Source organism: Mytilus californianus, unplaced genomic scaffold (genome assembly GCF_021869535.1).
Source record: "Mytilus californianus isolate M0D057914Y unplaced genomic scaffold, xbMytCali1.0.p SCAF_12, whole genome shotgun sequence".
NCBI classification, from domain to species: Eukaryota; Metazoa; Mollusca; class Bivalvia; order Mytilida; family Mytilidae; genus Mytilus; species Mytilus californianus.
Genome location: NW_026262604.1, coordinates 46391532 through 46404603, shown reverse-complemented (window position 1 = coordinate 46404603; position 13072 = coordinate 46391532).

Sequence of the window (13072 nt, the reverse complement as noted above, 5' to 3'; positions counted from 1 at the left end):
TGGAGAACAGCTATATTGTATCCTATATTGAAAGATCGTACATCAGACAAACGTGTTCCGTTTAATTATAGAGGACTATCTCTGCAGTCGTGCATTTCTAAGCTCTACATTGCATTTATTAACAATCGTTTGATGTCATCCTTAGAGGAGAATAGTATTTTGACGGATCAACAGAACGTGTTCCGAAAACATCGATCATGTGAGGATCATGTATTTACTTTAAACTCTGTTGTCCGGAACAACGACAGTGTGTTAGTCAAGGTTATCGACCTAAAGAAAGCGTTTGACTTCGTAGATAGAGATATGCTACTTTATAAACTGTTACTCAATAAAATTGATAGAAATATGTACAAATCTATAAAGAGCAAGTCTAAAACGGTACAACATCACAAAAAAAAAAAATAAAATCATGAACAATTGTTAAATATTTCGGATAACTAATATCCTTCATCAGTAAGATGTCAAATGGTTCTTATCTTGACATGTGGTAGTCACACTGTAATAATAATTTTGATCGTTATACACTTTTAGACTTGCTTATTATATATTATATTTTTTAGTGTACTGTATCATAATTATATGATCCATCGCCCCGTAAGATTTATCGTTGGCTATTATTCACACATTCAATTCTATAAAGACTATATATTCGTATACGTCTACCAGCATTCGAATCAACGATAAAACGACAGACTGGTTTACGTGCAATTCAGGAGTGAAACAAGATGATATCTGTTCCCCTACATTATTCTCGATATTCATTAACGATTTGGTCCAGGAGGTAAATAGTTTGGACATTGTGATCGGTATCGGAACGTCAAAAGTTTCTATGTTACTGTATGCAGAAGACATCGTGCTTCTTGCGTATAACGATAATGATATGCAAAAAATGTTGGACAAGCTTCACGAATGGTGTATAAAATGGAGAGTGTTGATTAATACAGATAAATCCAAGGTGGTACACTTTCGTTCAGGACGTAGAAAACGATCCGCTGTTTAGTTTGAAGTAGGTGACAACATACTCACGTTTACGGACCAGTATAAGTATTTGGGAGTTATATTTACTGAGAGAAAAAAACATTTCATTTGAATGCTGAAAATTTGGTACATGGAGCTGGACGTGCACTTGGAGCTATCATATCAAAAATGTATGAAAGAGTGTGGAATAAAAACTTTTGAGAAACTATATACATATTGCGTTGTTCCAATCATTGATTATAATTCTTCAACTTGGGGATATAAAGACCTTCAGTGCATAGACAACGTTAAAAATAGAGCAATTAGACACTTCTTTGGTGTACATAAATTTGCCTCAAAAGTTGCTATTAATGGAGATATTGGATGGATACCATCAAAACAGAGACGATTTTTAAATATTATTTGATATTGGAATAGACTTCTTGGAATGAATGATAATAGACTTTGTAAACAGGTATTTATTTGGGATTATAACCGGTGTGTTAACAACTGGTCATCAGAAATTAAGGAAGTAATGAACTATCTGGGATTATCAGAACAAGTTAACAGGAAATTAATCTGTGACTTATATTAAATGACGTTAAAACTGGCTTACTTGAAACATATAATGAAGAGTGGACACATCATGTGGATAACTCTCCCCTTAACTACGATAATATAAAACTTTAAAAGGAGAATTTAGAACCGAATCTTACACGTTGAAATAAACCTGCAGAAGTGTAAAAGATCGACTTTAGCTCAGTTTCGATGTGGTATTTTACCGTTGCGTGCGGAAACAGGCCGTTACGTTGGAGAACAGATACAGGAGACACAGTGTCGATTATGTAACAACAAAAAGGTAGAAGATGAAGTCCATTTCCTAACTGAATGTGATTACTATACAGAAATGAGAAGGGAACTTTATTCAAACATACCGGGATTACAATATTTTTTGAATCTGCCTAAATGTACATGTGAACAGTTAATTCAATAGATTTTATATTTTCCTAGACAATCTGTAAAATATTTATGCAAATCTTTTACAAAACGCAGACAATTCCTCTATAATAACACGCAACTGGACTACTTTATTGATTATTTGTTTGTGCTAATTTCATTGAAGTGACATATAGGTACAATGGGACTGGTGTTCATATATTAATAGCTCTAAAATACATTCATTGTAATTTATATTACTTACTTACTTACTTACTTACTTACTTTATAACAAAACACAGCCTTCAATATATGTATTAGATACAGAACAAAGGTAACAAAAAAACCAGGCTGGTAACAATCGTTGCCGTATAGTTTTTCTGCACGAGTAGTCAGTTCAAGTCCGAGGCGATAGACATTGACCTGACTACAAGTGCAGAAAAACTAAACGGCTGGTTGTTACCATCCCGGTTTTTTTTGTTTTTTGTTTTTTTGTTACTTTTGCTTTGCTTTTGAGAAACTATATACATATTGCGTTGTTCCAATCATTGATTATAATTCTTCAACTTGGGGATATAAAGACCTTCAGTGCATAGACAACGTTAAAAATAGAGCAATTAGACACTTCTTTGGTGTACATAAATTTGCCTCAAAAGTTGCTATTAATGGAGATATTGGATGGATACCATCAAAACAGAGACGATTTTTAAATATTATTTGATATTGGAATAGACTTCTTGGAATGAATGATAATAGACTTTGTAAACAGGTATTTATTTGGGATTATAACCGGTGTGTTAACAACTGGTCATCAGAAATTAAGGAAGTAATGAACTATCTGGGATTATCAGAACAAGTTAACAGGAAATTAATCTGTGACTTATATTAAATGACGTTAAAACTGGCTTACTTGAAACATATAATGAAGAGTGGACACATCATGTGGATAACTCTCCCCTTAACTACGATAATATAAAACTTTAAAAGGAGAATTTAGAACCGAATCTTACACGTTGAAATAAACCTGCAGAAGTGTAAAAGATCGACTTTAGCTCAGTTTCGATGTGGTATTTTACCGTTGCGTGCGGAAACAGGCCGTTACGTTGGTGAACAGATACAGGAGACACAGTGTCGATTATGTAACAACAAAAAGGTAGAAGATGAAGTCCATTTCCTAACTGAATGTGATTACTATACAGAAATGAGAAGGGAACTTTATTCAAACATACCGGGATTACAATATTTTTTGAATCTGCCTAAATGTACATGTGAACAGTTAATTCAATAGATTTTATATTTTCCTAGACAATCTGTAAAATATTTATGCAAATCTTTTACAAAACGCAGACAATTCCTCTATAATAACACGCAACTGGACTACTTTATTGATTATTTGTTTGTGCTAATTTCATTGAAGTGACATATAGGTACAATGGGACTGGTGTTCATATATTAATAGCTCTAAAATACATTCATTGTAATTTATATTACTTACTTACTTACTTACTTACTTACTTTATAACAAAACACAGCCTTCAATATATGTATTAGATACAGAACAAAGGTAACAAAAAAACCAGGCTGGTAACAATCGTTGCCGTATAGTTTTTCTGCACGAGTAGTCAGTTCAAGTCCGAGGCGATAGACATTGACCTGACTACAAGTGCAGAAAAACTAAACGGCTGGTTGTTACCATCCCGGTTTTTTTTGTTTTTTTTTTTTGTTACTTTTGCTTTGTATCTAACTTGTACGACGTTTTTAATTAGAAAGTAAGACATTTTGCATTTAAGACGATTGCATAATCAAAAAGACTGAACACAAAAAAAAAACTGCATACCAGTTTATGTACCACGATGTTTGGAAATATTTAGTCTTTAATACATTAGGGATTTAGCGTAAACACTAGCGCTTCTTCATTCTATCAAATGCGTGCGAGAAAAATTATTGCTTATTCCTTTGATACATACCAGTGAAGTAGGAGTAGATTGAAAAGTTGAGAATAAGGGGGGGGGGGGGGGGAGGCTTCTTATAATTTTGCCTTTCACATTTCATGTGTGTATTGCAGGTATGGTCCCCTTTCCCGGCTCCTACGCCCCTGTATTTATATATATATATCCCTCCACACCAAGAAAAAAACACACATGCGTACAAACATACAAAGCCAAACAAAGACATATGTTTTGCCTCCTCCATCCCCCATTTTGAAAGTGCAAAAGGGGGGGGGGGGGCAAAAACCAATAAAATAAACAACAAAAAGATGAATAACAGATTTAAGACATTTAAAAAATCAACGAATAATATGCAAATGAAATAAGAAAGAGAGAAAGAGTAATCAGACAAACGTAAATACAACATGTATAAATATTGTCAAAATCAATAAAATAAAGAACAAAATATATTAATATAAAGAAAAATCTGTTTTTTCTTTGTATGGGGAGTTACATTCAACAAACAAATATTTACTTTGTTTCGTTTTAAATATTTTGATCCACTTATTTTGGAAATCACCTTTTTGTTGTTGTTTGACTGATTTTGTGCCAGAGGCGGATTTAGGCGGCGGCGTGGCGGTCGTGCGCCCTCCTAAAATTTGCAAAGCACGGGTTGTCCTCAGCTTAATAAAGGATATTTCGATAATTTTACCTCAAAAAAAAGTTTGCCTCGCTCCGCTCGGCAAAAATTTAAGTCTGCGCCCCCAAACCTAAAATCCGGGATCCGCCTCTGTGTGCTATCACAATTCGACTTAAGCAAATTCCTTGAACATGAAGAGAAAATGGGAAATCCTCCGTATAGTTCGATTAAGGCGATTTAACAGATTCCAGCTTAACTGATAAGCAAACCCACGAGAGGTTTGTACATGGAAACATTTTGCGGTTGCAGTTACTCTTGCAGGCAAACTTCGTAGACACTTTATTTAATTTCAGCATTTTGGGAAATAGGTAATTTATTTATAATCATAATTGTTATGAACACTTTTCATATAAATTATATTTATTAAAAAAAAGGTAATTAGGTCACAAGGTGAACTCAATGCACGAGTGACTCCATTCATAAAAGTGTCAGTGTAAGTTATAGAGAAAGCTTATAGGGCCGACGCCCACTATTTCCCAGGAATGGACAGTTATTTGGACTTTCGCTAACTTAAAATACACCTTAAATATTAAGAATGAGTCTGTAGATTATAACATTTTCATTTGATTTTGTAATGGTTTTCTTTTCATTTTCCCAATAATCCACAGGCAAAATGTAAGATCAAGCTGACCATCTACTCACTTACCCCCCCCCCCCCCCCCCCCCCCACACCCCCCCCCCTTTTTATGAAAATTTCTGGTTCCGCCACTTTGTAAGGCTGGCTTGGATTGGTTTATCTGACCTAGCTTGGCCTCATTTTTATGATCATATTAATTTTTTTTCTGATACTTGTAATAAAACTTTATCTTAACATAAGATCAATCTGCAGATGTATCTAGGAATATGTCGTCACAACTTGAAAAATATGTGATCTATCCTGATACTTCTTGTTTGTATTGGAATAAGTCCTACAAAATGTAATAGTTCATACCGTTTGCTTGTATTGGCATTATATTTTTTAAAGAAAACGTTTTTCCATATTTTGTGTTCACAGCTATCGTGTTCAAAATCAATATCGTTGTATGCATCCCAACAAATATGTCTACTCACCATTTTCAAATTTGGTACATCAAGTTGGCCCTACAGATATATTACAACTGCGATATTCAAGGTCTAAGGTGACCCTCAAATAAAACTGTTCACCATGAAATTAATATTTTGTCTTTGGCAAACTTTATCAAAGTAAATTTTTATTTACAAAGGTTGGAGAGATGTGTGAAATATAAACAAAAATTGGAAGATGCATGTGGTATAATAATTGAAAATGAGGCAACTCTCCACCAGAACTGATACCAAATTACATAGAAGATAAGATATAGGTCCCCATAAGGCCTTCAACAATGACCAAAACCCATACTGCGTAGTCAGCTATGATAAAAGGCCCAGAAATGACGTTCTTTTGTATATATTGCACATAATAACAATTAAATTTGTGCTTGCTGAACGTTCACTGGCAGATATTTCAAGCATAATACGGATGAGAACATATAGATAAGTACCTATATGAAAGTTCTGTAAAGTAGGAGGGGCTAGATATATGGACTGCCACTAGAAAATGAATGGACAATGTATACTTGGTATGGGCAAAATTCCCCCTTTTTACCCTTCTAAGCTGTGTATTTATACATCCAGCTGTATGAACACCCAGTCTAATCAAGGGATTATCTGTCAGATTAGGGAAGTCATATTTCTATACCCATGTTAACCCTACGATATGAAAATAAGGAGATGTGGTATGATTACCAATAAGACAACTATCCACCAAAGTTCAAATTTAAAAGTCAATATTTAAAAAAAAAGAATCATCTCCTTTTTATCATCATAGACCGATAATTACGTTTCTTTGCAGCAAGTGAGTCAAACCAGTGTTCACACATCATTAAGAAAATTGTCATTCATTTTTTTTTTGCCGCAATGACACACTCCACCTTAATTTTTTTTTTGCATCAGGAACTTTCCTTATTAGCTTCCCTTTTAAAAAAAAACGCACGTAAAAACGTAAGATAGAAGTTAAAGTTTGCCAATATCACCGACCCATATAGCGTCCCTGTGTACTGGGTGGAGTTTTAAAATTACAATCCCAACTTTTCCTGAACCTAGTAAGTAGTATAGATTTTGTTTATATATAAAGTCTTTAGCTGGTATTGTTTGGAACTGCCCGGGAGACTGCGGGTGTGTGTCCTAGGCAAAATCCCGTCTTGGTCAAACCAAATATTTTGCGCTTCTCCGCAAAGCATGCGGAATTAAGGGATAATAGCATAGACCGATATATAAGGTCGGAATATTAGCTCCCGGTTACTATTGACCAATTTTCATCTACCTGAATCAAAGGTGGAAAACAGCGAATTATTGAAGTGTCGACTTTTTTTTCTGCGTAAAACAAATAATCAATTTAGTGAAATATGTTGCTCGAGTTCCGGTAGTCTATTATAATAACACATTCTTATTCAATTATTTTAGTTTTTACGCTGACATTCCTCTTTTTTTTTAATGCGAACTCGGTTGACATATCGATAGATACAACAGAAAATAGAAAATTAACAAAATAACAAATAGCAAGATAAGTAAAAGGAAAATATCATAAATAGAAAACATTGGCCCCGAGGTGTCATGTTATAGGACTACAGTTCTGGAAATAATAGAATTATGATACGAGAAAATGTGTTAGATATTTTCGTGCCCATTATTTGATAAACTATATAAATCTTTAAACAAAAATGTTATGTGTGACTGTCAAGTATTTAGTCTTAGTTTGTTTGAAAATTGTCATGTTCAAAATTTTTTGGAAAATAAAAAATACTTAACTATTATCAAACTTTTGCAGTGTTAAAATATTTCATATACTCCGGAATAAAATTCACCAATATTTGGAAATGAAGCTTTTTCAAGTAAAAAAGAGATTTATGACAGTAACAAAATCTAAAAGACATCTTTTAATTCAACCGGTATTTAAATGAAAATAGGGTGCGAACGGACCCATGGTGCGAATGTGTAGGGTTAGAATGTGTTAGCGAACGCACCAGATACCGTCGACGTCGTACATGTCAATATTTATATTTTCCTTTTTTTAAATGTAATGCTTAAATCAGGTATATTTCTGTCCTTTTAAAATTTGATGTGAAAAATTAACAAAGCACTCTGTATTTCTGACCGTACGTATTTCCTATTTTGTAGAACGTTTTGCATCGCTTGTTGACATCGTAAAGGGTGCTCTCAGACACGCCCGTGTTCCAATGTCGTCAAAACTTTTTTTGAGAAGACCCCTAAAAGCGACCATTTCCAAGGCTCTCGTCATTAGAAACATGCGTTAAAATATGCGCACTGTTAAAGGGCCGAGCCATCTTAATATCAGCCATTTTAGCACATACTTACAACTTCTCCTCCAATCAAATTGCTTATATTTGCCTTCTAATTTTCATAGTACATACTTTTCCCGTGTACTAAGTAACTACGCATGAATGACCACAAGGGTAAGATTTCATTGTATCGTAATCAAGGTATTTAAAACAAAAATTGCCACTGGCTATTTTGAAATAAAATGCTGTGTTCCAAATTAAATTAAATAGTTTGTAATTAGTTTTCACGTTGATTTTTACATATCCTGCTATTAAAATCTTTGGATCTAAAAAATGTTTTTGACAATTGCAAATGTCTTTCATTTAAATAAAGGGTAATACATATGGTTTTTTTTAAACCTTGATTAGAGTACACATGTACAACGATATCTTAAAATTATGATAATGTATCATCCATGCAATTACTTTGTACACAAAAAAGTGTGTACTATGAAACCTTGTGAAGGGAAATTAAAGCAACTTGGTGATAATTTTTTAAACTTTCTTAAGGAAGGTGATCTATTTCGTCATGAATTGATTGATTTATTGATTATCTGTTGCTTAATTTCCAGTGGCAAATATTTCATGCATGTTCAGGACGATGTCATGAATTGAAAAAACTGTGATTATGTCTAAAGATAATGTGCCAATTATATATATATAAACATATTCTGATAAATCTTTTAGTTTTTACTTTGAAATAATAAAAAAAACACAAAAAAAAACCACAAAACCTATAATCTCTGATCTATTGGTAGTTGCTTTTTAATGCCTATCTGCTAGACTATATCTATGGGGACAAACTATCTATATGTTTCAAATTTATTATAGCTTTAGTTTTACTGTGAAATAAAAAAATGTTTTCAAAACATGTAAAGCTTCCACTGCAATTTAATTATTGCCTGCTTTTGGTCAATTTATTTGGTCATCTTACCATGTAAGAAGAACATGTATAGTAAAACACCGCTTTATATCAATATACATACTTACACCAGCAGCTACCATCTTTTCATTCTGGAGTCAAGGGCCTTTTGAAATCACATATTTTACAATGATACTAGTGAGTAGATTTACAAAACTTCGTTAATGAGCTCCGTTTTACAAACACCTGTGATACAAGTAGTCAGCCAAATAAAATATCAATAGACCAATTAAAAGATTACTCGAGTTGTAAATATGTGCTAAATTGGATACTCTATAAAAAGGTATATACTATGAAATTAAGAGCTCGGGGCAAGCCCCTCGCTCTAAATTTCATAGTATATACCTTTTTATAGACTAACCTAGACTTAGTAAGTTTCATCTTCATTCAATATTGCGTTACGTCCTTTAGAACTATTTCCAGAGATGAACACTTTTTACGAAAGTGCCCATGGAAATACCCAAAGGGCAAAACGTCCGGATGAAATAAGTTGGACAATAGAAAATAACTCTCCATTCCTGAAAAATAATGGAGAGTTTGAACAATAGATTTGCGTCATAGGTGTATTTTAACACCCGTTGTACGACTTTGCCCCCAGCAGTGCTATAGAAAAACAGTACATAATTAACGGGTGTTACACGGACACTTTTTATATATATATATAGATAATACACGGACACTTTTTAGTTGTTACACGGACACTTTTTAGTTGTTACACGGACACTTTTTAGTTGTTACACGGACACTTTTTATGAATAGAATCACTCGTGCATGATCAGATAGTTCATTGGCTCTTTAAATTTTAAATTAGATTTGAACTTCTTGTTTCACCGACATATTTCCTGTCTTTTTTATATATTTTTTTCAAACAATTCCAGTATATTACTATTCATATCAGTACACTATTAACTTCAAAAGGGGGTTATGTTTTTTTTCTAAAAAAAATATTCTGATCCCCTATTTTATGAAAAAAAATATATCGTGGTCAAGCAGATGACAAAATAATGTTCTGATTCCTGATTTTCCGAATACCGTATATAATAGTGCTAATTTCTAAAAAAAATATTTCGGTGATAGCGTTGAAAAACTAAATAATTTTCTTACTCAGAAAAAAAACATACCACCCTTTTGACGCTAAATGGTCGGTCCGTAAATGTATTTTTTTTTCAATAGATGGTCATGAATAGTATTCTTGACAATGCTGAAAGTAAATAAATGCTGGTACCGACGTTTATATTTTATTAAAAAAAGATAGGAAATATATATAAAAATCAAATCAAATCAAATGATAAATCCCTATCAACTCACCAATGCATGATTGATCCTATAAATAAAAAGTGTCTGTGTAATACATGTCCAAATAGGCAGCAAATCTTGAAGAAAATCATCCAACTTATGTCACCAATTTTGGACGGTAAGCTGTGATTGGATCATATTGTGACGCGTGTTTAATGCTGATCAACACTATTAGTGACATATAAAAACTTTTAAGCATGATTTTTTTTTATATCCAAAATATATGCCTATATATATCTAATAACTAGACAAAATCCATTTTTTCATAACACTTCATTCACTAATGAAATGGGAAATTCATTTAAATAGATACATTTATATTGTTATTGAAGTCATATATTGAATTCATATATTTGGGAGCAAGTGTACGATTTTAATTATGTTTTAAGGGGGAATGGGGGAATGGAATGGCACATTCTGCATTTTTTCAACAAAAAAAGGATCAACCCTGATTATTTATTATTTCAAATTTATTTTAACACCCACCTCCGTTTTTACCGTTTTCCCCAAATAAAAATCAAATGTTAGATTGCTTACCTCTGAAATCTTTTTCATACATTACATGTACTTACTTGCGAAGATGTATTTTAACAAGTCTCAAATGTGTACGACATTCATCTTTTACTTGACATGGTTCTTTTTTAAAAAAAATATTAGATTCTTGAATTTCTTGAGAGAAAAAAAACTCTCGGCTGAAGGGAAGTGAAAAAAAAGTTTGTTTAAACTGTAACTTACATTAGCTGGCCATTTGAGTTTCTAATCTGTTTAATTTTGCTAACTCTTCTAAATGCAAAATGTACTACTTCTTTCTTGAAACGTCGTACACAAAGGTAACAAAAAAAAAACCTTCCCCTGACTACTCGTGCAAAAAAACTATCCGTCAACTGTTGTTAACGGCCTGTTTCTTCGTTACCTTTGTATTGTATCTAATACTTATTGTACTGTTTTTCTATAGCTCTGCTATAGTGCCCAACAAGATTTTGTGAAGTAGACGAAATTGGCCTTAAAACGATCGGATTGAATTTTGATGTCCAGAAATGGCAGATCGGACATATTTTGACAATACTTACAGACTACTTTTGATTGTAATTATAAAATCATAGTGAGACTGAAATTTTTTTTGTTTTTGTTAAGATAAACAATAATTTTACCTGGCATACCCGTGCGTAAAATGTATTTCGGCATTTCTCCTCGAAAATGACTTGTTAAATGGAATAAAACGTCTGATTTGGAAACTTTCTCTATTTTTTTCCGGAATAGGCTATTAAAAATAATTTATCTACCCTATATTTGGAAAATTTTGTGGAAATATAAGAAGTGGTAATTCTTACTTTTCTCACCTTTAGTTTCATTGATAAAAAATAATATGGACTCGTCCAGTGTCCAGTTTGAAGGTCATTTAAGTTACTTTACACATTCGTGCATGTTCTGATTAAACCAATATACGTGTATGAAGAAAATAAACAGTTTGAAGGTAAACTAATAATTAATTATAACTTAATACAATCAAATTGCTTAAGATTCAATAACAATGACCGGTCCACATCATAATAATTAATAGGGAGAAACTGGGTAGGGAGAAAATTACAGATATTTTAAGTTCATTTTTTTGCAATAACGAATACAAATTTGTTAACCAAATGTTTTGCTAGGATTTCAAAAACACGTTCTGTATTGGTATTGTTTTTCGACCTTTCATTTGCGTATTTAAGTCAATAGAAAGTTTGGGCTTCAAAAGTCTAAATAATTATTGACTTTATACAGAAAATTCGCCATTTTAAAACAATTTATGTTTCACAAATAATACATGGATACAAAATAAAATCATTTCTTAAAACACTGCAAAAAATCATCCTGATTGGTATGGTAGTATTGTCATAAAATGCGTTGAAATGAGCCGTGTTATAGCAAACATCGAATTCCCTCACGAAATGTTAGCACACACTTTTTCATAGGGGCAAAGTCGTACAATAAATGTTACAGTAGTTTACAGTGTAGTATATGTAAATCGATTAATTACTAACATTTTAAATCTCCCTTATACCCGTTATCCTATTAGACTCTTAATATCCGTGACCCTATTAGACTAATCAGATTTTTTCGAATCGTACAGTAAAGTACATGCAATTTCAAGACACTAATCTTGTTGGTACTGTAAATGTTTTGAGTATAATTCGTCTGGGGTTATCAGTTGCATACCCCCCAAAGACAAAAATACAATGGATAAAATATGTATAAATAGTGTTCATTAATTGCTTTTGTTCTGCTACGGAAGTGTATAGGCGTTTTTTACTTTTAACATGGTTCATTTCTGTATTTCTGTAGAAACAAATAAGCTCATTATAATCAATATAAACATTTAGATATGACTCAAGTCTGGTAAACATCTTAACCTTCTATTATTAAACCGACATAGACTTGAACTAACACCGCCGTCTTTTATAATACTCATCATATATTTATAAACAAGCTATTAGAAACATTAGAGTCAGCTGCGAGAGTTAATGTTCTACAAATTACAATAGCCGGTATATCTCTGTATTGCTATATTTATACGGACTGCTGTGATAACGACCAATTGACTGCATTTCAGTTTATATTTATTTAAAAACATGTTATGTAGTGGGAAGAAATGTACTTCATTTGGACGATTTTTGTATATACAATATTCCAACTTCCTGTTTCGGAATCTAAAGGACTATGGGTAATTTGAAAATGAAAATAACGTCACGTCATTGGTTGAATTTGAATTACCCAGAATGCATTAGAATCTGAAACGGCGATTTGGATGCATTATCATCTGTCTCTGTCCATTACCTTGAAATTGAAAATGATTTATTATAATCCAGTGAAAAAATACGTGCCTAGATAATATTTCAAATGGAGGTTTTGTGTTTATAGATTAAAATTGATTAACACACTGAAATTTCCTTTAGATCTTAAACTAAGCTAGAGTGAAAGAAATGAACATACCGACGAAATGAAAGAGAAATTTGAA